This window comes from Leopardus geoffroyi, chromosome D2, assembly GCF_018350155.1.
Source record: "Leopardus geoffroyi isolate Oge1 chromosome D2, O.geoffroyi_Oge1_pat1.0, whole genome shotgun sequence".
NCBI classification, from domain to species: domain Eukaryota; kingdom Metazoa; phylum Chordata; class Mammalia; order Carnivora; family Felidae; genus Leopardus; species Leopardus geoffroyi.
The window spans coordinates 34,668,542-34,690,648 of NC_059334.1; the positions used below are offsets into that span (position 1 = coordinate 34,668,542).

A 22,107-nucleotide genomic window follows, 5' to 3' on the forward strand; every position below is an offset into this window, starting at 1 on the left:
GTTGAGTGTCCAACTCTTGATTTCAGCTCAGGTCATGATCCTAGTGCCTTGGATCAAGCCCCATAGTTGGGTTCTGCACTGAGCATGAAGCCTGTTTGGGATTATCCCTCTCTCTCCTTCTGCCCCTCTCCCCTGCCTGTGCTCTCTCTCTCTCTAAAATAAAACAAAAACAAAAACAACAACAACAAAAAAAACCCCACCTTACAGCTAACATCACACTTAAAAGTGAAATACTAAATACTTTACCCCTAAGGTTGGGAACTAATAAGTAAGGGTGTTTGTTCTCATTACACTTATTTAACACCATATTGGAAATTCTAGGCACTACAATAAGGCAAGAGAAATAAAACACATACAGATTGGAAAGGGAGAAATAAAACTATCTCTATTTGCAAATGACATGACTGTCTATGTGAAAAATCCCAAGGAATCTACAAAAAAATTCCTAAAAGTAATAACAAGGTTGCAGGATAGAAGATCAACACACAAAACTCAATCACATTTCTATATATTAACAATAAACACCCAGAAACCAAAATTAAAAACACACTACCAGGGTGCCTGGGTGGCTAAGTCGGTCAAGCATCCAACTTCAGCTCAGGTCATGATCTCATGGTTTGTTAATTCAAGCCCCGCATCCAGCTCTGTGCTGACAGCTCAGAGCCTAGAGCCTGGAGCCTGCTTAGGATTCTGTGTCTCCTTCTGTCTCTGCCCCTCCCCCACTTGTGCTCTGTCTCTCTGTCTCTCAGAAATAAATAAATGTAAAAAAACAAAAACAAAAACAAAAAAAAACCTCACTACCATTTATAATCATGCCAAAGAAAACTAAATACCTAAGTGTACATTTATCAAAACATGTACAGAGTCTGTATGCCGAAAATTATAAAATGCTGATGAAAACTATCAAAGAAGACCTAAAACAGAGAGGATTGTTTATGGATTGGAAAACTCAATATCATAAAAATGTCAATTCTCCCCCAATTAATCTGTAAGTTTAATGCAGTTCCTATCAAACTCCCAGCAAAGCTTTTTGTAGACATAGACAAGCTTATTCTAAACTTTACATGAAAAGGTGCAGACTCTAGAACTGCTAAACTAATCGACAGAGTAAGTAGAAGGAATTACTCTACCCAAATATTAAGGCTTACTACATAGCGACAATAATAAAAGCAGTATGATATTGGCATAAGGATAGACACATACATTAATGGAACATATAGAAAACCCAAATCAGATCTACATAAATATTCTTAACTGATTTTTGACAAAACTGCAAAAAGCAATGTAATGGAGAAAGGAAACCCTTTTCAACAGTGCTAGAGCAACTGGGTATCCACAGGCAAAGAAATGGACTCAACCTAAACTTCACACATTATATTAAAAAAAAAATTTTTTTTTATTGTTTTTTAAAGTAGGCTCCATGCCCAGTGTGGGGCTTTAACCCATGACTCTGAGATCAAGAGTCACATCAAGAGTCTACCAACTGTGCCAGCCAGGCGCCCCTTTTCTTTTCTTTCCTTTTTTTTTTTCTTTCTTTTTTTTTTTTTTTTTTTTTTTTACCTTGTATAAAAATTAAGCCAAATGATCATGGACTTAAATATAAAATACAAAACTATAAAACTTTTAAGAAAAAAGTACAAAAAAATCTTTGTTATCTAGAGTTAGGCCAAGTTCTTAGGCTTGACACCAAAAGCACAAGTCACAAGGAAAAAAACGGATAAATTAGATCTCACCAAAATTAAAAACTTTTGTTCTATAAAAGCCTAGGTGAAAGTATGAAAAAACAAGCTACAAACTAGAAGAAAACATTTGTGGGCGCCTGGGTGGCTCAGTCGGCTGGGCGGCCGACTTCAGCTCAGGTCACGATCTCGCGGTCTGTGAGTTCGAGCCCCGCGTCGGGCTCTGTGCTGACCGCTCAGAGCCTGGAGCCTGTTTCGGATTCTGTGTCTCCCTCTCTCTCTGACCCTCCCCTGTTCATGCTCTGTCTCTCTCTGTCTCAAAAATAAATAAACATTAAAAAAAAAAAAAAAAGAAAACATTTGCAAACCACATATTCAACAAACGACTAGTATCTAAGCTACACAAAGGTCTTTCAGAACTCAACAGTAAAATATCAAACAAGCCAGTTAGAAAATGGGCACAAGATACGAAGAGACATTTCAACAAAAAGGATATACAAATAGCAAATAAGCACATGAAAAGATGTTCAATATTATAAGGCATTAGGGAAATGCAAATCAAAACCACAATGCAGTATTATGGCACATTTCTCAGAATGGCTAAAATAAAAAGTAGTGACAACACCAAATGCTGGTGAGGGTGCATAGAAAATGGATTACTGACACATCGCTGATGGGAATGTAAAATTTACTTTAGTGCTAGTCTGGAAAACAGTTTGACGGGTTCTTTAAAAACTACATATGCAACTACCATACAATCCAGCAATTATATTCCTGAACATCCCTGAGAGATGAAAATGTATATTCATATAAAATTTGTACACAAACGTTCATAGCGGCTTTATTTGTTTTTGTTGTTGATGATGTTGTTTTCATAGCAGCTTTATTTGTAATAGCCCAAAACTAGAATCAGCCCAGATGTCCTTCAACAGGTGAAAGTTTAAACAAATGATGGTATATATATATCCATATCATGGAATAGTACTCAGCAATAAAAAGGAACAAACTATTGATACATGCAACAACTTGAGTGAATCTCCAGGAAATCATGCTTAGTGAAAAAAAGGAAAAAAAAAAAAAAAAAAAAGAAAATCCCAAAAGGTTACATATCGTATGATTCCATTTACATAACATTTTTGAAGTAAGAGAATTTTAGAAAGGAAGAACAGATTAGTGGTTGCCAGGGATGGGGTGGGGTTGTCTATAGAGCAACACTAGAGATCCTTGTGGTTTTAAAACTGTTCAGTATGTTGACTACAGTAATGGATACATGAACCTGCACATCTAAAAAAATTACACAGAATACACACACAAACACACACACAATGAGTAAAAATGTAAAACTACAGAAATCTGAATTAGATCAGTGGTGCTTATCAATATCAATACCCTGGTTGCAACTTTATACTGTACTTCTGCTAAATTTATGTTCCTATTTGGGGAAACTGAGAAAAAATATACAGAGATCTCTCTGTATTATTTCTTGCAACTGCAAGTGAATCTACAATTATCTCAATAAAAAATCAATTAAACAATATGTGGGTGGGGCACTTGGTTGGTTCAGTCAGTAGAGCATGTAGCTCTTGATCTCGGGGTTATGAATTCGAGCCCTAGTTGGGTGTAAAGATTACAAATAAAATGAAATAAAGTAAAAAAAAATAAAAAATAAAATAAAATAAAATAAAATAAAATGTGAGTATAAGTAACTTACCTAGGATCACACAGAAAGTGAGCTGATATTCAAACCTAGTCTTGGGGTGCCTGGGTGGCTCAGTTGGTTAAGCATATGACATGTGATTTGGGCTCAGGTCATGATCTCAGGGTGGTGAAATCAGCTCAGAGCTGCACATGGAGGCTGTTTACGATTCTTTCTCCCTCTTCCTCTGCCCTTCCCCTGCTTGCACAAGCTCACTTGGGTGAGCTCTCTCTCTCTCTCTCTCTCTCTCTCTCAAAAAACAAGAAACAACAAAAACCTAGTTTTGACACTTAGCTTTGTATCTTCACCCAGGAAAATAGTAACAAATAACTTTAGGTAAATTACTCCCCCCCCAAAAAAAATAAACAAAAAAGCAATTACTGGGGCACCTTGATGGCTCAGCTGAGTGTCCAACTCTTGATTTTGGCTTAGGTCATGAACTCATGGTTGTGAGATCAAGCCTCAGGTCAGTACAACCTGCTTGGGATTCTCTCTCTTCCTCCCCCACTCATGCATGCTCGCTCACTCTCGAAATAAATAAACTTAAAAAAAAAGAGCAATTACTATTGCTTAAAATATTCTTACTTTATGTAAGAAAGGAACTGTATTATTATATGGCTTAGCTGTGAACAATATTTATAAAGCCATAATGTAAACAATGAATATTGACGTATTAGTTTTCTATTGCTGTAGTAAAAACAACACAAACATTTTATCTTAGACTTCTGTAGATTAAGTCTCATATACTTTCACTGGACTAAAATCACAGTGGTGCTAAGGCTGGGCTCCCTTCTAGAGGTTCTAGGGGAGAATCTTTTTCCCTGTCTTTTCTAGCTTCTAAAGGATGCCTGCATGCCTCTGTTCATGGTTTTCTTTCCTCCATCTGCAAACCAGCAAGAGAGACTGAGTCCTTCTCATATAGCACCTATTCTGTCTTTCTCATCCACTTTTAACAATCCTATGAATTACACTGACCCCAACTCGATAATCCAGGGTAACCTCCCTATTTTAAAATCAGCTGATTAGCAACCTTAATTCCAAATGCAACCTTAACTCTCTTTTGCCAGGTAAGGGAACATACTTACAGGTCCTGATGATTAGGATGAGACATTTGTGGTGGGTGTGGGGGTATTATTTTGCTTACCACAACTGATTTAACCAAAAAACTATATTATACCTGCATTGTGAGAAAAAGTATATGTGTATACATGCAGAGCAGGAGAAGGTGTAATAGAAAATAGCAGTTTAGCAATTTAAGCATATCATTCAGAAATATATATGAAAGTAAAAAATGAAAAAAAAAAAAAAAGGCCAACATTTAAAGCACTAAAAAACAAGAATCAGGGGTAGGTAAGGAACAAGAATCAGGGGGTAGGCTGGGGTGGCTGGGTTGGTTAAGTGTCTGACCCTTGATTTCGGCTCAGGTCATGATCTCACAGTTCTTGAGTTTGAGCCCCATGTTGGGCTCTATGCTAACAGTGTGGAATCTGCTTGAGATTCTCTCCGCCTCCCTCTCTCTTCCCCTCCCCCACTTCCATTCCCTCTGAAAATGAATAAATAAATAAATAAATAAATAAACAAACAAACAAAACGACAACAAAAAAAGAATCAGGGTTAGGTAAGGAACACTAGGGCAGAAGAAAGATATTTTTCCTTATAAGCCTTAAAGTAGTATTTCACTCTAAAATGTACATGGATTACTATGACTTGATTTTATTTTTTAATGGCTTCCAATTTGCATGGCTTTATCTCAGCCAAATCAGTCGCATAATATTAGGTAATGGCCTTGGGCACTGCTCAGCAATAGCTGAGCAAAGCACTTTGAGCAAACTGTAGGAAAAAGAACAACTTGAACCAAAAACTATGGAATTTGTCCTGACTTATGTCTTTCAGCACTCTGAGCAAAAAAACCTAGAAAATTCCTAATTTCCTGGAAAGTACCTGTGACCTAGAGAGGAAGGAGACTGCTTCTAATACTTAGGAACTAGAGTCTGAACAAGGTAAGTGTCACAGGTTCAAATAGTTGGTCTACCTTGATCAATGCTACCACAAATAAATTTTGTTCAGTGTATTAGTTCCAGGTGAAAAGTGACATGGGCAAAGTCAGGATGACAAGAAAGATTTTGACTTGTTTAGGGAATAGAAAGTAGCTTAGATTGGCTGAAAGGATAAGATAGAGGGAATCTAACTGGAAATAAAGTAAGAATCACAGGTCAGTATTTGATAATTAATGGAAGACCACTGAACACTGTTGAACAGCAAAGTGACAAAGTGCAAAGTATACTTTTTCACTCAGTTTTCAAAAGTGGTTGGTATTCAGTGAAGTTCAAGGAAAGTATTATCAGAACAGTGAAGCTCAAGGAAAGTATTATCAGAACCAATCCATATCTAGGACTGTGGTAGGACACTTGAGGCTCTCAGGTAGAAAATGCAAGGAGGCACTCATTCTCAGGGTCAATCAAGTGACCATACACTTGCAAAAATTTGAATGCCTCCTTAAATTTCCCACTTGCACAACCCTTAGTATCCTTATTTTGTGGGCAAAGTACCACATTCACCTCAACTATAATGGCCAAAAAGTGGAAACAACCCCAAATGTCTATCAGCTGGTGAACAGATAAATAAAATGCGTTATATTCATACAGTAGAATAAGGAATATTTTTCAGCCACAAAAAGGAATGAAATACTGATACATGCCACAACATGGATAAACCTTGAAAATATGCTGAGTGAAAAAAGCTAGTCACAGAAGATCACATAATGGTAACTTATGATTCCATTTGTATGTAATGTTCAGAATGGGTAAATCTATAGGGACAGAAGTAAATTAGTAAGAGTTGCCAAGGGCTGGGGTTGTAGGTAGAAATGAGGAGTGATTGCTAATGGATATATAGTTTCTTTTGGGGATGATAAAAATGTAATAAAACTGACTACACTGACAGTTGTACAACTATAAATATACTAAAAACTTTTAAATTACACGTTAAATGGGTGAATTATATACTTTGTGAATTATATCTCAATAAAACTGTTATTTTATTTTATTTTTTAAAGTTTACTTATTTATTTTGAGAGAGAGAGAGCAAGCGCAAGCAGGGGAGGGGCAAAGAGAGAGGGAGGGAGAGCAAATCCCAAGCAGGCTCTACACTGTCAGCACAGAGCTCAATTCGGGGCTCAAACTCACAAATGATGAGATCATGACCTGAGCCAAAATCAGGAGTCAGACACAACCAACTGAGCCACCCAGGTGCCCCTAAAACTGTTATTTTAAAAACAGGCATTTAGGTAACTATTGAAAGAAGAAATAAAAAAGATGAGAGTCACCATGAAGTAAGAACTTCAAATTGAATTTTAAAAACAAGTTATGTCTTTTCATGAATTTGTAGAATAGGCATAGGAAAGGCAACTGTAAATCAGACTTCTATAGATTGCCCAGTTAAAATAATGGCCAGAATTTCATTGAGATTTCCTACTCAAAATAACTTGTGATGTGGCAATTTGTGGTTTAAACATTGGTTAAAACATGAATAATATAAATGTGTATTTTCAATATCAGTAAATACTCTAAAAGTCAGAGGTGTCTAGAACTTACCTTTGTAATTACAAAGTTTCTTATTTCAATTCTGTGAAATAACTAGAGGTTTCCTTAGACCTGGTAGGCCCCAACTAAAATAACACTTCTTTGGGGTGCCTGAGTGGCTTAGTCGGTTGAGCATCTGACTTCGGCTCCGGTTATGATCTCACAGTCCGTGGGTTCAAGCCCCGCGTCAGGCTCTGTGCTGTCAGTTAGGAGCCTGGAGCCTGCTTCGAATTCTGTGTGTGTCTCTCTCTGCCCCTCCCCCACTCATGCTCTGTTTCTATCAAAAAATTAATAAACGTTGAAAAATGTTTAAATAAATAAATAGACAGACAGACAGACAGACAGACACTGCTTTGGGGCACCTGGGTGGCTCAGTTGGTTAAGTATCCCACTCTTAATTTTGGCTCAGGTCACAATCTCATGGTAGTGAGATTGAACCCCATGTAGGTTCCACACTGAGCATGGGACCTGTTTGGAATTCTCTCTCTCCCTCTGTTCTGTCCCTCCTCAGCTTGTTCTCTTTCTTTCTCTCTCCCTCCCTCTCTCTCTCTCTCTCTCTCAAAATAATGAAAGAAGGAAGGAAGGAAGGAAGGAAGGAAGGAAGGAAGGAAGGAAGGAAGGAAGGAAGGAGAAGAAAGAAAGAAAGAAAGAAAGAAAGAAAGAAAGAAAGAAAGAAAGAAAGAAAGAAAGAAAGATAGATAGATTCTGCCTCTCTCTGGGGTTTCCCAACACTGAAAGAACACATGGGAATTTCCAATTGTCCAGAAGCTCTTTTCTTGTCTTCACTGACCACGAGTAAAGATAAATAAAGGCTGAAAGAAACAGCAAAAAAAGATCAAGAAATTTATTTTCTTCTGGCACCATACAGCTTTGACTGGGGTCAACATTCAGGACAGGATGCACCACCAAAGGAAGTGGATCTGCACAGAAACAACAGCTGAGCCCAGGTCAGAAATGAGACAATGGCACACAAACAAAGAGAAAGTTCTGTTTCTATAGATAATGGATTTTTCTACAAGCCTGACTATGAAACTACTGTACTGTCTAAAAGATATCTATTTAGAAATTTCTTCTCACGAGAAAAAACTTTTTCTTCTGGGAATTTCAAATAAGTCATTGAATTCCTGCTGGCTTTATATTAAAAACCTACCTTTCATGTCACAAGAAAAAATGAACCTACATACCAGGTCAAAATACCAACAAAAATATTCCACAAGAGTCCAATATAGTCTTATCCTCAGGTTCTGTTTTCATTTCAAAACTCAAATGCTATTTGAAAAATATGCTTTGTAGAAAATGCTTCTTGCTTTCAACATGGTACAGGAAGGTACTTTGCTAAGAGAAAGTGCTTAAATAGTGAAATATAGATTTCAGAAAAGTTCATTCATTGCGCACCAACAACAGGGTTATATTTCCTATTTGCAAAAAGCTAAGTAATGAATATAATACCTTTTTTCTCAAAAGCCACTTGCCTAGAGAGCACATTTTTATAGCCAAACAGAAAGAAATAAGAAAAACTCTAAAACAGTAACAGAAGATTAAAAACATTGTTGTATATCCTACAATCATATAAATATTGATGTTTGTGTCTGATATAAATGAGAGAGAGAGAGAGAAAAAAATTCACAAATTTAGTGTATGGCACTGTCCCCAAAACAAAAATAAAGAATTTGGATAGCCTTTTCTACAGATGTACTCCCTAGAAGAAAAAGGACTAAAAAGTGAACCTCAGAGGTGCTAGGTGCCTCAGTCAGTTAAACATCTGACTCTTGATTTCCACTCAGGTCACGATCTCACAGTTCATGAGATTGAGCTCTACATGGTGCTCTGTGAGGACAGTGTGGGGCTTGCTTGGGATTCTCTCCCTCCGCCCCGCCCCTCCCCTGCTCACTCTGTCTCTCTCAAAAAAAAAAAAAACATTTAAAAAAAAGTAAACCACAAGGTGAATTCTACTTTCCCACTAATTCTCATTAAACATAAAAAATGTGTCCATATTTTTAATATCAATAGACAAACCTATAATTTTAGTGAAGATGTGATCAAGCTGGTGATTGGCTCAACATTAACCTGAACATTAGAATTTATCTTCAATATTATTTCTTCTGGGAACAATATTGTTTTTCTACAAGCTAAATGTTCCTTTTAGCACTTCATGTTATTTTCCCAGCTCCATACCCATACCATTCCTACTCATCCCAATGCTCAGCAATCTCTTCTATGTCTGGAAAATCCCTTAACACTCACAGCTCCCAGAATGTTATCCTTGTCAGCCTCTGCCTTCCCTTGCCTTTTCAATGATGCCTTTCACTTATAGGCACATCTAAACCTCAATAGGACAGTGAATTTATCAGCAACTATCAACAATGGAAAGGGTCTGGAATGGGGTGGGGAGTTTCATGTGTGACCAGCAGTTCATGGATTCCCTACCTGCTATACTTAGCCATTTTGACATAACCTTTAAGGCAGACACCCTATCTTGGTATTCTTTTTAGTGCTATCCATTGGCATTTTATACACCGATGGAAATGCTCCATATCTGCACTGTCCAATATAATAGCCACATGTGACTATATGGCTAGTACAACTGAAGAGACGAATTTTTACACTTATTTAATTTTTTAAATATTTTTTAGTGGCACCTGGGTGGCTCAGTCGGTTGAACGCCTGACTTCGGCTCAGGTCATGATCTCACAGCTCATGAGTTGGAGCCCTGCATTGGGCTCTGTGCTGACAGCTCAGAGCCTAGAGCCTGCTTCAGATTCTGTGTCTCCCTCTCTCTCTCTCCCCTCCCCCACTCATGCTCTGTCTCTCTCTCTCTCTCTCTCTCTCTCTCAAAAATAAACAAACATTACAAAAAAAATTTTTTTTAATATTTTTTAAATGTTTAAAAACACTCAATAATCACTCTGAAAGTAAACGGACAAAATGCTCCAAACAAAAGACATAGGGTAAGGCACCTGGGTGGCTCAGTCATTAAGCATCTGACTATGGCTCAGGTCATGATCTCACAGTTCATGAGTTCAAGTCCCACATCAGGTGAGCTCGAGCTCCACTTCGGGTGAGCACAAGCCCCACTTTGGCTGAGCTCGAGCCTTGCTTCTGGTGAGCTGAAGCCCTGCTTCAGGTGAACAAAAGCCCTGTTTCAGGTGAACAGGAGCCCCACTTTGGGTGAGCCCCCCTTTCTCTTTCTCTCTCTCTACCCTCCTGGGATTCTCCTTTCTCTCTCTGCCCCTTGCTCACTTGTGCCCTTTCTCTCTCAAAAAAACAAAACAAAACAAAACAAAACAAAAACAAAAAAACACACATAGGGTATGTCAGAATGGATGGAAAAACAAGATCCATCTATACGCTGCCTACCAGAGACTAATTTTAGACCTAAACACACCTACAGATTAAAAGTGAAAGGATGGAGAACCATCTATCACACTATGCTAACAGAGGTCAAAAGAAAGCCAAAGTAGCCATACTTGTATCAGACAAACTAGATTTTAAAACAAAGACTGTAAATGAGATGAAGAAGGGCATTATATCATAATTAAGGGATCTACCCATCAAGAAGATCTAACAATTATAGGGGTGCCTGGGTGACTCAGTTGGCTAAGCATCCAACTTCACTTCAGGTCATGATCTCACAGTTAGTGAAAGACTCATCCTCAATGGGGAAAAACTGAGAGCTTTCCCTCTAAGGTCAAGAACATGACAGGGATGTCCACTCTCACCACTGTTGTTCAACATAGTACTGGAAGTCCCAGCCTCAGCAATCAGACAACAAAACAAAATAAAAGGCATCCAAATTGCCAAAGGAGAAGACAAACTTAAACTCTTCGCAGATGACATAATACTCTACGTCAATAACCTGAAAGACTCCACCAAAAAACTGAACTATCAGCTAGAACTGATACGAGAATTCAGCAGTCACAAAATATAAAATCAATGTACAGAAATCAGTTGCATTTTTAAACACCAAAAAAGGTGCAGAAAGAGAAATCAAGGAATTTATCCCATTTACAACTGCACCAAAAACCATAAGATACCTAGGAATAAACCTAACTAAAGAGGCAAAAGATCTGTACACTGAAAACTATAGAAAGCTTATGAAAGAAATCGAAGAAGACACAAAGATATGGAAAAACATTCCATGCTCTTGGATTGGAAGAAGAAATACTGTTAAAATTTTGATACTACCCAAAAGCAATCTCTACATTCAATGCAATCCCTATCAAAATACCAGCATCCTTCACAGAGCTAGAACAAACAATCCTAAAATTTGTATGGAACCAGAAAAAGACCCCAGATAGCCAAAGTCATGTTCAAAAAGAAAATCAAAGCTGGAGGCATCACAATTCAGGACTTCAAGCTGTATTACAAAGCTGTAATCACCAAGACGGTATGGCACTAGGCACTAAAACAGAAACATAAATCAATGGAACAGAATAGAGAAGCCAGAAACGGACCCACAAATGTATGGCCAACTAATCTTTGAAAAAGCAAGAAAGAGTATCTAAGGGAAAAAAGACAATCTCTTCAGCAAATGGTGCTGGGAAAACTGGACCTCAACATGCAGAAGAATGACCCTAGACCACTTTCTTATACCATACACAAAAATAAATTCAAAATGGATGAAAGACCTAAATGTAAGACAGGAACCATCAAAATCCTACAGGAGAAAACAGGCAGCAACCTTGTGACCTTGGCTACAGCAACTTCTTCCTAGTTATGTCTCCAGAGGCAAGGGAAATAAAAACAAAAATGAACAATTGGGACCTCATGAAGATAAAAAGCTTCTGCACAAAAAGGAAATAATCAACAAAACTAAAGGCAACCAATGGAGTAGGAGAAGATATTTGCAAATGACATATTGGATAAAGGTTAGTATCCAAAATCTATAAAGAACTTCTCAAATTCAACATCCAAAAAACAAATAATCCAGTGAAGAAATGGGCAGAAGACATAAATAGACACTTCCAAAGAAGACATCCACATGGCTGACAGACACATGAAAAGATGCTCTCTATCACTCATCATCAGAAAAACACAAATTAAAACTATGATGAAATACCACCTCACACTGTCAGAATGGCTAAAATTAACAACTCAGCGAACAACAGATGTTGGTGAGGATGTGGAGAAACGGGAACCCTTTTGCACTGTTGGTGGGAATGCAAACTGGTGCAGCCACTCTGGAAAATAGTATGGAGGTTGCTCAAAAAATGAAAAATAGAATTACCCTACAACCCACCAATAGCACTACTAGGTATTTATCCAAAGAATACAAAAATGCTGATTCAAAGGGGCACATGTACCCCAATGTTTACAGCAGCACTATCAACAATAGCCAAATTATGGAAATAGCACAAAGGTCCATTGACTAATAAGTGGATACAGAAGATATGTAGTATGGGGCGCCTGAGTGGCTCAGTCAGGGGCGCCTGGGTGGCTCGGTCATCTGAGCATCTGATTCTCGATTTCGGCTCAGGTCACAATCTCACAATTCAAGTCCCGCGTCAGCCTCTACACTGGCAGCACAGAGCCTGCTTGGAATTCTTTCTCTCTCTCCCTCTCTCTCTCTGTCTCTCTCTCTCTCTGTCTGCCTCTCCCCTGCTTGCACTCTCTATAAACAAACAAACAAACACACATTAAAAAAAAGATGTGTATACACACACACACACACACAACGGAATACTACTTGACTTGGCAATCAAAAAGAATGAAATCTTGCCATTTGTAACAATGTGGATGGAACCAGAGTATATTATGCTAAGAGAAATAAGTCAGTCAAAGAAAGACAAATATCGTATGATTTCATTCATATGTAGAATTTAAGAAAACACAAAAGATGAACATAGGGGAAGAGAAGGAAAAATAAGATAAAAAGAGGGAGGGAGGCAAACCATAAGAGACTTTTAAAGACAGAACAAACTGAGGATTGCTGGAAGGGAGGTGAGTGAGAGGATGAGCTAATGATTGATGGGCATTAAGGAGGGCACTTGTTGGGATGAGCACTGGGTAAGTGATGAATCATTGGGTTTTACTCCTGAAACCAATAGTACACAGTAGGTTAACTAACTTGAATTTAAATAAAGAAATATTTTTAAAATTAAAAAAAAATCTTTTTTAAAAAAGAAAAAGATAGATAGCCACCCAAACACCCTGTGAGCATAAAAATTTTAGTATATCAGGGAGCCTAGGTGGCTCAGTCAGATAAGTATCCAACTCTTGATCTCTGTTGGGGTCATGATCTCACAGTTCATGAGATCAAGTCCTGTGTCAGGCTCTGCGCTGACAGCATGAAGCCTGCTTGGGATTTTCTGTCTATCTCTACCCTTACCCGCCTTTGCACACATGCACGCTGTCTCCCTCTCAAAAATAAATAAATAGGGGCACCTGGGTGGCTCAGTCAGTTAAGCCTCCAACTTTAGCTCAGGTTGTGATCTTGCAGTTTGTGAGTTCGAGCCCTGCACTGGGTTCTGTGCTGACAGCTCAGAGCCTGGAGCCTGCTTCAGATTCTGTGTCTCCCTCTCTCTCTCTGCCCCTCTCCTGCTCACAATCTGTGTGTGTGTCTCTCTCTCTCTCAAAAATAAATAAACGGTAAATAAATAAACATTAAAAAACATTTTATTATATCAATAGATACCACAAATAACGCAACACATTAGAGAAACTATGTGCTCTCTCTATATATAAATGTAAATATAAATGACTTTTTTTAAAAAGTGTATGCTTCCACATACATATAAAGAGTTCTTGTTAATCAAAAGGTAAAAGAAAAAGTTTTAAAAAAAAGTCAGGGGCGCCTGGGTGGTTCCAGTGGGTTAAGCCTCAGTCAATTTTGGCTCTGTTCATGATCTCACAGTTCATGGGATCATGGCCTGCATCAGGCTCTGCACAGACAGCATGGAGCCTGCTTAGGATTCTCTCTCTCCCTCTCTCTATACCCCCACCCCACTCACACTCTGTCTCTCAAAATAAATAAATAAACTTAAAAAAAAATAACAAAATTTAAAAAGTCAAAGGATAGAATAAACAGTTTCACAGAAAGAAATATAGTCAATAAAGAAATTAAAATATGCTCAAACTCACAAGTAACCTGAAAACTGCAAATTTTCTACCTATCATATTAGTAAAAATGTACAAGATTGATAATACCAAGTGTTGGCAAGTATGTAAGGATATAGGCACTTTCATAATCTGCTAGTGGAATGCATAATAGTACACAGACTCTATGAAAGGCAGATTGGCAGTATCTTTGAAAATATACATACCTTTCAAGCAATAATTATAGCCACTACTCTACAGGTATTCTAGAACATCAATCCAAGAGAAAGAATAAGGGATGTTCATTTTGGTTGGTAAATGCAAAAATCTTGGACAACTTAAATGTCCATCAATAAAAAAAAAAAAAAAAAAAAAAAAGGTTAAGTAAATTACAAAAAATCAAAAGGAAATACAGTCAGCTGTTAAAAAGTGTATATTGACAGAATGAGATCTTATAGGCACATAGCTAAGTTTTAAAAAAGAGAAAGAGCTGCAAGGGTACCTGGGTGGCTCAGTCAGTTAACCATCTGACTTTTGGTTTCAGCTCAAGTCATAATCTCAGAGTTCAGGAAAGTGAGCCTTGTGTCAGGCTCTGTACTGACAGCAAGGATCCTGCTTGGGATTCTCCTCACCCTCTCTCTCTGCCCCTCCCTTACTCCCACTCACTCTCTCTCATAATAAATAAACTTTTAAAAAAGTGTTTTTAATTTAAAAATAAATAGGGGCACCTGGGTGGTTCAATCGCTTAAGCGTCCAACTTCGGCTCAGGTCATGATCTCATAGTTTGTGAGTTGGACAAAGTCAGCTCTGTGCTGATAGCTCACAGTCTGAAGCCTGCTTCAGATTCTGTGTCTCTGTCTCTTTCTGCCCCCCCCCCCACTCTGTCTTTCTCTCTCAAAAATAAACATTTAAAAAAAATTGGGGGGGGGGGATGCAAGCTGGTGCAGCCACTCTAGAAAACAGTATGGAGGTTCCTCAAAAAACTAAAACTAGAACTACCCTATGACCCAGCAATTACACTACTAGGTATTTATCCAAGGGATACAGGTGTGCTGTTTCGAAGGGACATTTGCATCCCAATGTTTATAGCAGCACTATCAACAATAGCCAAAGTATGGAAAGAGCCCAAATGTCCATCGATGGATGAATGGATAAAGAAGATGTGGTATATATATATATATATATATATATATATATATATATATATATATACACATACATACATACAATGGAGTATTACTTGGCAATCAAAAAGAATGAAACCTTGCCATTTGCAACTATGTGGATGGAACTGGAGGCTATTATGCTAAGTGAAATTAGTCAAAGAAAGACGAATATCATATGAATTCACTCATATGAGAACTTTAAGAGACAAAAAAGATGAACATAAGGGAAGGGAAACAAAAATCATATAAAAACAGGGAGAGGGACAAAACATAAGAGACTCTTAAATATGGAAAACAAACAGAGGGTTACTGGAGGGATTGTGGGAGCGGGGATGGACTAAATGGGTAAAGGGCATTAAGGAATCTATTCCTGAAATCATTGTTGCACTATATGCTAATTTGGATGTAAATTTAAAAAATAAAATAAATAAATAAATAAAATTTTAATTTAAAAAATTTTAATAAACAAATAAATAAAATCTTGGAGCATCTGGCTAGCTCAGTCATAAGAGCATGCTATTCTTGATCTTGGGGTTGTGAGTTTGAGCCCCACGTTGGGTGTAGTGATTACTTAAAAAATAAAATCTTTAAAAATTTTTTTTCAAGTCTTTTGAAGAAGACATAAACACTGAAGACAAGAAAGAAAAGTAATATGGAAAAATGTTCAATTTCACAGGCAAAGAAATGGAAATTTAAAGTGAGATAGCACTTTTCACCTATCGTGTAAACTGTTTTTAGTTTGTTCAATGTCTATTTACTATTCCTGATATAAGTGCTGGGAAATTAATACTTTTTCCCACACATCCCTGGAGGAGTGTAAATGGATAGAACCTTTCCAAGAGGTATGTGTATAAAAGTAGAAGAAAAGATCTTCAGGCTCTCCTGTGGAGATTCAGAGTTAAAGAACACTTTTCGACCATTATCCTCTTTACACATCGGCGGTTACTCTTTCAGTTTTCAACCCTCTGGGGCAGAAGTTCCATGCTCTGCCCTCAAGGCTCTTCCTCTCATTACACTCTTACTCTAAACCTTTCTTAGAAAAATGTCTCAATGCCTAAAAATAATTCACATAAAAAACATTGGCACCCAGCCCACTTAGTTAAAAGGTGTTAGGAAACAGAATCTTATTCACACCCACATGTTTGTGGAGCCTATAGATGAGGGACTGCTGCAGAAAGTCAACTCAATGAAAAACCTGACCTGACTCACCTTCAAATGTGTATGTATTTCTTAATAATATTAGGTATTACAACATAGTTGTAACCCTCCACTTTTTTCTTAATGTTTATTTATTTTTGAGAGAGAGGGAACATGCAAGCACTAGTTGGGGAGGGGCAGAGAGAGGGAGCCAGAGGATCCAAAGCAGGCTCACTGACAGAGAGCCCAATGCGGTGCTCAACCTCACGAGCCCTGAGATCATGATGTGAGCCAAACTCAGATGCTTAACCAGCTGAGCCACCGAGGCTCCCCCCTCCACTTTTTTTTAAGGCATATAAACATTTATTAAAATGGGTCAATAATGCAGCTAGACACAGAAAAATGAAACAGTAATATAATAAACCAAATGTAAGAAGCCTCTGAATGAACTATGCATTTATCCTAAGTATCAGTAGGAAGTATAAGTACAGTAGAAGGGAAACAAGTCATCAGTTTGTACTCTCATCTATCAATAGCCTCCTGACAACTCTGGTTTCCTGAAATTAGCTGAGAGCATCTATAACTCAATGCATAGTGATTATTAAATATAATTTGGCAATGTGGTACAGTAGAAGAAACACTTAATTAGAAATCAGGACACCTGGGACATTGCAGGAGTGTGACTTTGGCAAGTCACTTAAAAGTTCCTCTTGCCTTGGGGCATCTGGGTGGCTCCATGGGTTGAGCATTTGACTCTTGATTTCAGATTTCAGCTCAGGTCATAATATCGCAATTTGTGAGATAGAGCCCTGTGTCAGGCTTTGCACCGACAGTGTGGATCCTGCTTGGAAATCTCTCTCTCTCCCTGTCTCTCTGTGCCCCTTCCCCACTCTGTCGTGTGTGCATGCATGCACTCTCTCAAAATAAATATACTTTAAAAAAAGTCTGAATGCAAATATATAAATACATGTGACATGTACATATTTTTCTTAATACAAAAAAAGCAGTATAAAATGTTTAAATCTCTTAAAGTCTGTTGTAATAACATTTGCTCTATACTGCATATGAATATAATCATTTCCATTATTAAAATGATCACTTTCTAGAAGATTACAAATGTTAACAATTGCTTGTTATGACTATTTTCCCAAGCATAGCTCCCTATACAATTATATACAACATGAATATGGCAATTTACTCAATTCTCTGTTCAACAACATAAACTCATACTTAGCATCATGTTAATATTCAAATTAGTTCCCATACGTAGTGTAAACATTTGAGGGAGAAAAAATATATGAACAAAGACACAGAGGTTGAATTCTGATCTTCTGGCCAATTCTACCTTCGATCTCTGCCCCACCCCAATCTCGAGGTACTCTCCCTGCAAAAGAAAGGAATCTTGCTTAGGTTTTTCCAATCACATATATTTCCAACTCCAATCTCTAATCTGACATTTACTAGCTCTATGATCTTTAGCAACTTCCTTAATTTTTTGTTTAAAATTGAAGCACTAAGGACCAGCTGAAGAGCAGAATGTTATGAAGATAAAATGAGATAATGTACCTGGCACATTAATAATCAGTCAAAAATTTTAGTTATTATGCTTATTATTGACTTAAGAACATACAGTGATATTTAAGAGTACCAAAAAAAGACTTAAATCACACGCTGACTTGTGAATTTTGTCATTGTAACTTTTATCTCTTCTGAGAAACATAATATGTATTCTATTAATGCAGCATAGTTTAGAATTTGTTTAGTATTTTGTAATTTTTAAAATTATTTCTTCCTTTATAATCTTGTCAACTAGGAAAACTCCTGAGGGCCAGAATCTTGTTTCATGAGCTTGTGTGCACATACTGTGCTTTTTTTTTTTTTTTTTTTTTTTTTTTTTTGAGAGAGAGAGAGCACATATAATGGGGGGGGGGGGGGCGGGGAGAGGGGCGGTGCAGGGCAGAGAAAGAGAATGAATCTCAAGCAGGCTCCAAGCTCAGAGCCTGCCATGGGGTCCATCCCATGATCCTGGGATCATGACTTGAGCCAAATCAAGAGTCAGACACTCAACGGACTGAACCACCCACCTGCCCCTATATTGTTCTTATTACATTGTAATTATTTGTTTCTCTGTCACTCTACCTGGGTTCTGAGCATTGCAAGGCAGAGAGCAAAGCTTACCCCTATTTGTATCCTAAAAGCTTAGTAATGATACAAAATAGGTCTTAGTAAATATTTGTTGAATGGATAAATGAATGAATTACTCTCACCCCTCCCCTCAATGCCTTACACAGTACTCCACACATAATAGGAACTCAGTAAAGCTCTTTAATGGATCCATGCAGAAATCATTTGGACCCAACCACATAAAGCTGTATCTTGCCTCAGAAAGGCTTTAAAGTGTAGCTACTAATATTACAAATTAAAACTTTTAGTCTAACACATATCAAATAAATAGGTTCAATGACTAACCACATCAAGGGTAGTGCCAGAAGGATTTAAAAGCCATTATTCTAATTAATGAATTTGTGAACCTCAAATGGAAAAAATCCAGTTACATAATCAAAAGAGGTTATCCCCTACAAATTTATACCTACAAAAGACAGTAAGAAAAATTATCAGATAGTTTGTAATTGTTTTTATGCCTGAATTGAAGCCATTGTTTTCAGTAGAAATAAGAGTTCAGGAGCAAAGTGGTCCAACCTCATCTCCACAAAACAGTTCTGAAACAGAAACTAAATATTTTGCCCTCTCCTTGATTTTAACTCCTGGGAGACTCACTTTATTCCCAGATTAGCAGATATTCAAAACTTGTTCTATCTCCTAAAATAAAACTTCATCCATTTCTTAAAAGGCAAATAACCTGAATATGCGCACTTTGGGAACACTAGGTTTTATATTCAAGTTAACTAAAACTATCCCTAGTGTTCAGCCTTCTGCTGCAGCAATAGAAACACTTTCCTTACTTTTTAAATTACATTCGTGGAAGGCTTAAGTGTCGTGCTGCACATTCTTTCACTGTATCAGCTAAACTGGTTTTACACTGCATATATAATTTCAAAAGTACACCGTAAAGGAATTCTATACTTGAATGAATCTGGGAAGAAACGTGATCTCAGCACACACGCCCCTTCTTTCAACTCAATACGCTCCAGAGGAAGCACATCTTAGGGGTTTTTTTTTTTCCTAAAGAATTTCTCTCCCGTCCCCACCCCACACTTTATTTTACAGCAGCAATCATTCATTATCCCACTCAACAGTCTCTCCACAGAAAGAACCTTTCCAACTAATCCTAGTTCACCAGGACCCTACTTCTACATCTTACAGTCCGTGGGGGATTTCTTTGGAAGGGACAAGTGTTGGTGGAGGTCCGGGACGCCACCATTCCCGCCACGCCATTTAGGACCCAGGTCCTGGCGCGCAGTCTTAGACCAGCTTTCGGCGGACCCCGTAAGCCGCGAAGGGTCCGACACAGTCCCCCCGTCCTCACCAGTGCAAAGCAAACCGGGCCCAACCTCTGTGCTCCCATTCAATATACCCTCCACCTCGCGGTACCCCATTTCTTCCCACTTACTCCTCGATGTAGTCCGGTCCCTTTATCCAGTTCTGAGTCCGCGTAACCCTCTTCCTTCCAACGCACACCCTTCCACACTCCGGCCCCTGCCCCTTGAACCCTACTACACCGCCGTCCCTCCCACTGGACCTCACGGCAGCTCTAGCCCTCCGAGTGCCCTAGTGCAGACCTGCGCCAGGTCCCTTTACCCACTGGACCTGGGTCCTCTCCAACACGTCACACTTGGGCCCGTTACTCCCGACCTACCCCCACCACCAGGGCTACCCCCTGCACCCCCGTTACCTCCGACCCCGCCCCCCTGAGGGTGTCGCACTCACAGTTCCTGCCGCCGCATCCTTAACCGCCGCGGCTGCTATAGCTACGGGGAGCCAAGGCAACCAGCTCTCGCGACACTTTCCTCAGCTAACGGCGAGAACAGCCGAGAAGAACCTCTAGCAAGAAAGTAAACGAGTCGGGCTTGAGAAGGCTAAGTATATCTCGCGATAGTAGTGTGTAAAATGGCGGCCGCCAGGCGTTAGGGGCGGCCTGGAAAAGTCTGGTAGTGGGTGAGGGCAAAGAAGAATGTGTATCGAGGGAGTCGGAAAACTATTGCAGGGGGGAACGGGTTGACCTGGGGGAAGTTAGTATGGCGAACCCTACACTGGAATAGCTTTAGGGATGTGGCCTTGTTTGCTCCAAGTGCCTCAAAGTTAGAGCAGTGACGCCTTTAGTTCCGTTTTCCTGGCATTTTCCTTATGCATGAGGAGTTAGAGATGGAGCGAGCAAGCCAGATGTTGATCTTACCGTCTCCTCCTAACCTTCCTTCAGGAAATTTTCATCCGTTCTTCTCACACTGGTTTGCACACGGTATTTGGTTTCACAGAAATAATTTGTTTATTCACGAGTTCCCCACCCCTATCAGTTCGCCAGACCAAAATAGGAAATGAAAGGTTTTTTGTGTGTGTGTTGTATTTTTAATTGAACATAAGCACAGGTGTTTGGCCTTGGATGCGGAAGAGGACCGCATTGGTGTATGACTTGAACTTTGCACTTGTTGCTTGCAGCTCTGTGGACACATCCTTAATTCCTGAGTCACAAAACTTAGTTGTAGGGCTTTCTCTATGCTCTCAGACAACTGTAAATGCAGACTGAGAAGCATCTGGAACAGAAGATGGATTTAAAGAACGTAGTGGAGGTTGGTTGGAAAGTAGTGAGTTATTTTAATTGGTTGTTCACAGTCAGTTACAGATCGAACTTACTCTCTTTTCCTCCTCACTACTGCACTGGACTTAAAAACAGAACAACAACAACAACAACAACAACAACAACAACAAAAGCTGGTGAACAAGGAAGAGTAAAACAGGAAGTAATTTTTTTGGAATTTTTCCCCCAACTTTAAGGGTAGGCGCTTAATTATTTTATGGTTAACCGAAATCTCTATGTCTCATGAAGGTTGTTATGTGTCTTTGTACAGCTGATGTCTCACACAATACCTGGTATACAGTAGGCACTCAATAAACATTTGTTAAAGGAATATAGTCCTTAACTTTGGTGAAGGACTCTCAGAGTTTTAAGCATGAAAATCTGATGGAAATTGTGAACCCATATCCAGATCCTGTCTGTGCTCTACCCATATTCCCTCAGCCCACCCCAGAGCTTACTACAGCCTTGATAGATAGTGCAGGTCCATACCTTCCTACCTCAAACACCTGTGTATTTCTTTGCCTGGAAGTGCCAGCAGAGTTAAAATTCCCAGTAGCAATCTGCAACCAAAGAAAGATGGCATTTGGTGGCTAAATACTACAGTTCCTCATCCCCTCAGTGGGGCAATTCTGAGTTCACTGTAGTGTTTCCCAAAACTTACTAACATACAAATCACCTGAAGAGATGAGTAAGACACAGATTCTTTTTTTTTTTTTTTTTAATTTTTTTTTAATGTTTTATTTATTTTTGAGATGGGGAGAGACAGAGCATGAACGGGGGAGGGGCAGAGAGAGAGGGAGACACAGAATCGGAAACAGGCTCCAGGCTCCGAGCCATCAGCCCAGAGCCCGACGCGGGGCTCGAACTCACGGACCGCGAGATCGTGACCTGGCTGAAGTCGGACGCTTAACCGACTGCGCCACCCAGGCGCCCCAAGACACAGATTCTTGAGTTTGCATTTTTAACCAATCTCCCAGGAAACAGTGATGCTGCCAGTCCAAGGACCACACTTTGAATAGCATTTTTCTCAGTAACAAATGGGACTCAACTCCAGTTGCCC

General features: G+C 38.9%; 1 protein-coding gene across 5 annotated transcripts in view; it reads right to left on the reverse strand.

Moving 5' to 3' along the window:
* The window catches only part of USP54 (ubiquitin specific peptidase 54), a 133,690-nt gene extending 113,063 nt beyond the window's left edge, over positions 1 to 20,627 (reverse strand). The window contains exon 1 of one of the 5 annotated variants that reach the window (XM_045439585.1): positions 20,183 to 20,627. The gene's annotated coding sequence lies outside the window, so the exon portion shown is untranslated. Of the gene's footprint in view, positions 1 to 19,865; positions 19,965 to 20,182 lie in introns of those variants that run through there. The other 4 variants (XM_045439592.1, XM_045439600.1, XM_045439590.1 and 1 more) reach the window with 4 other exon arrangements.
* Between the last annotated feature and the right edge of the window lie 1,480 nt (positions 20,628 to 22,107).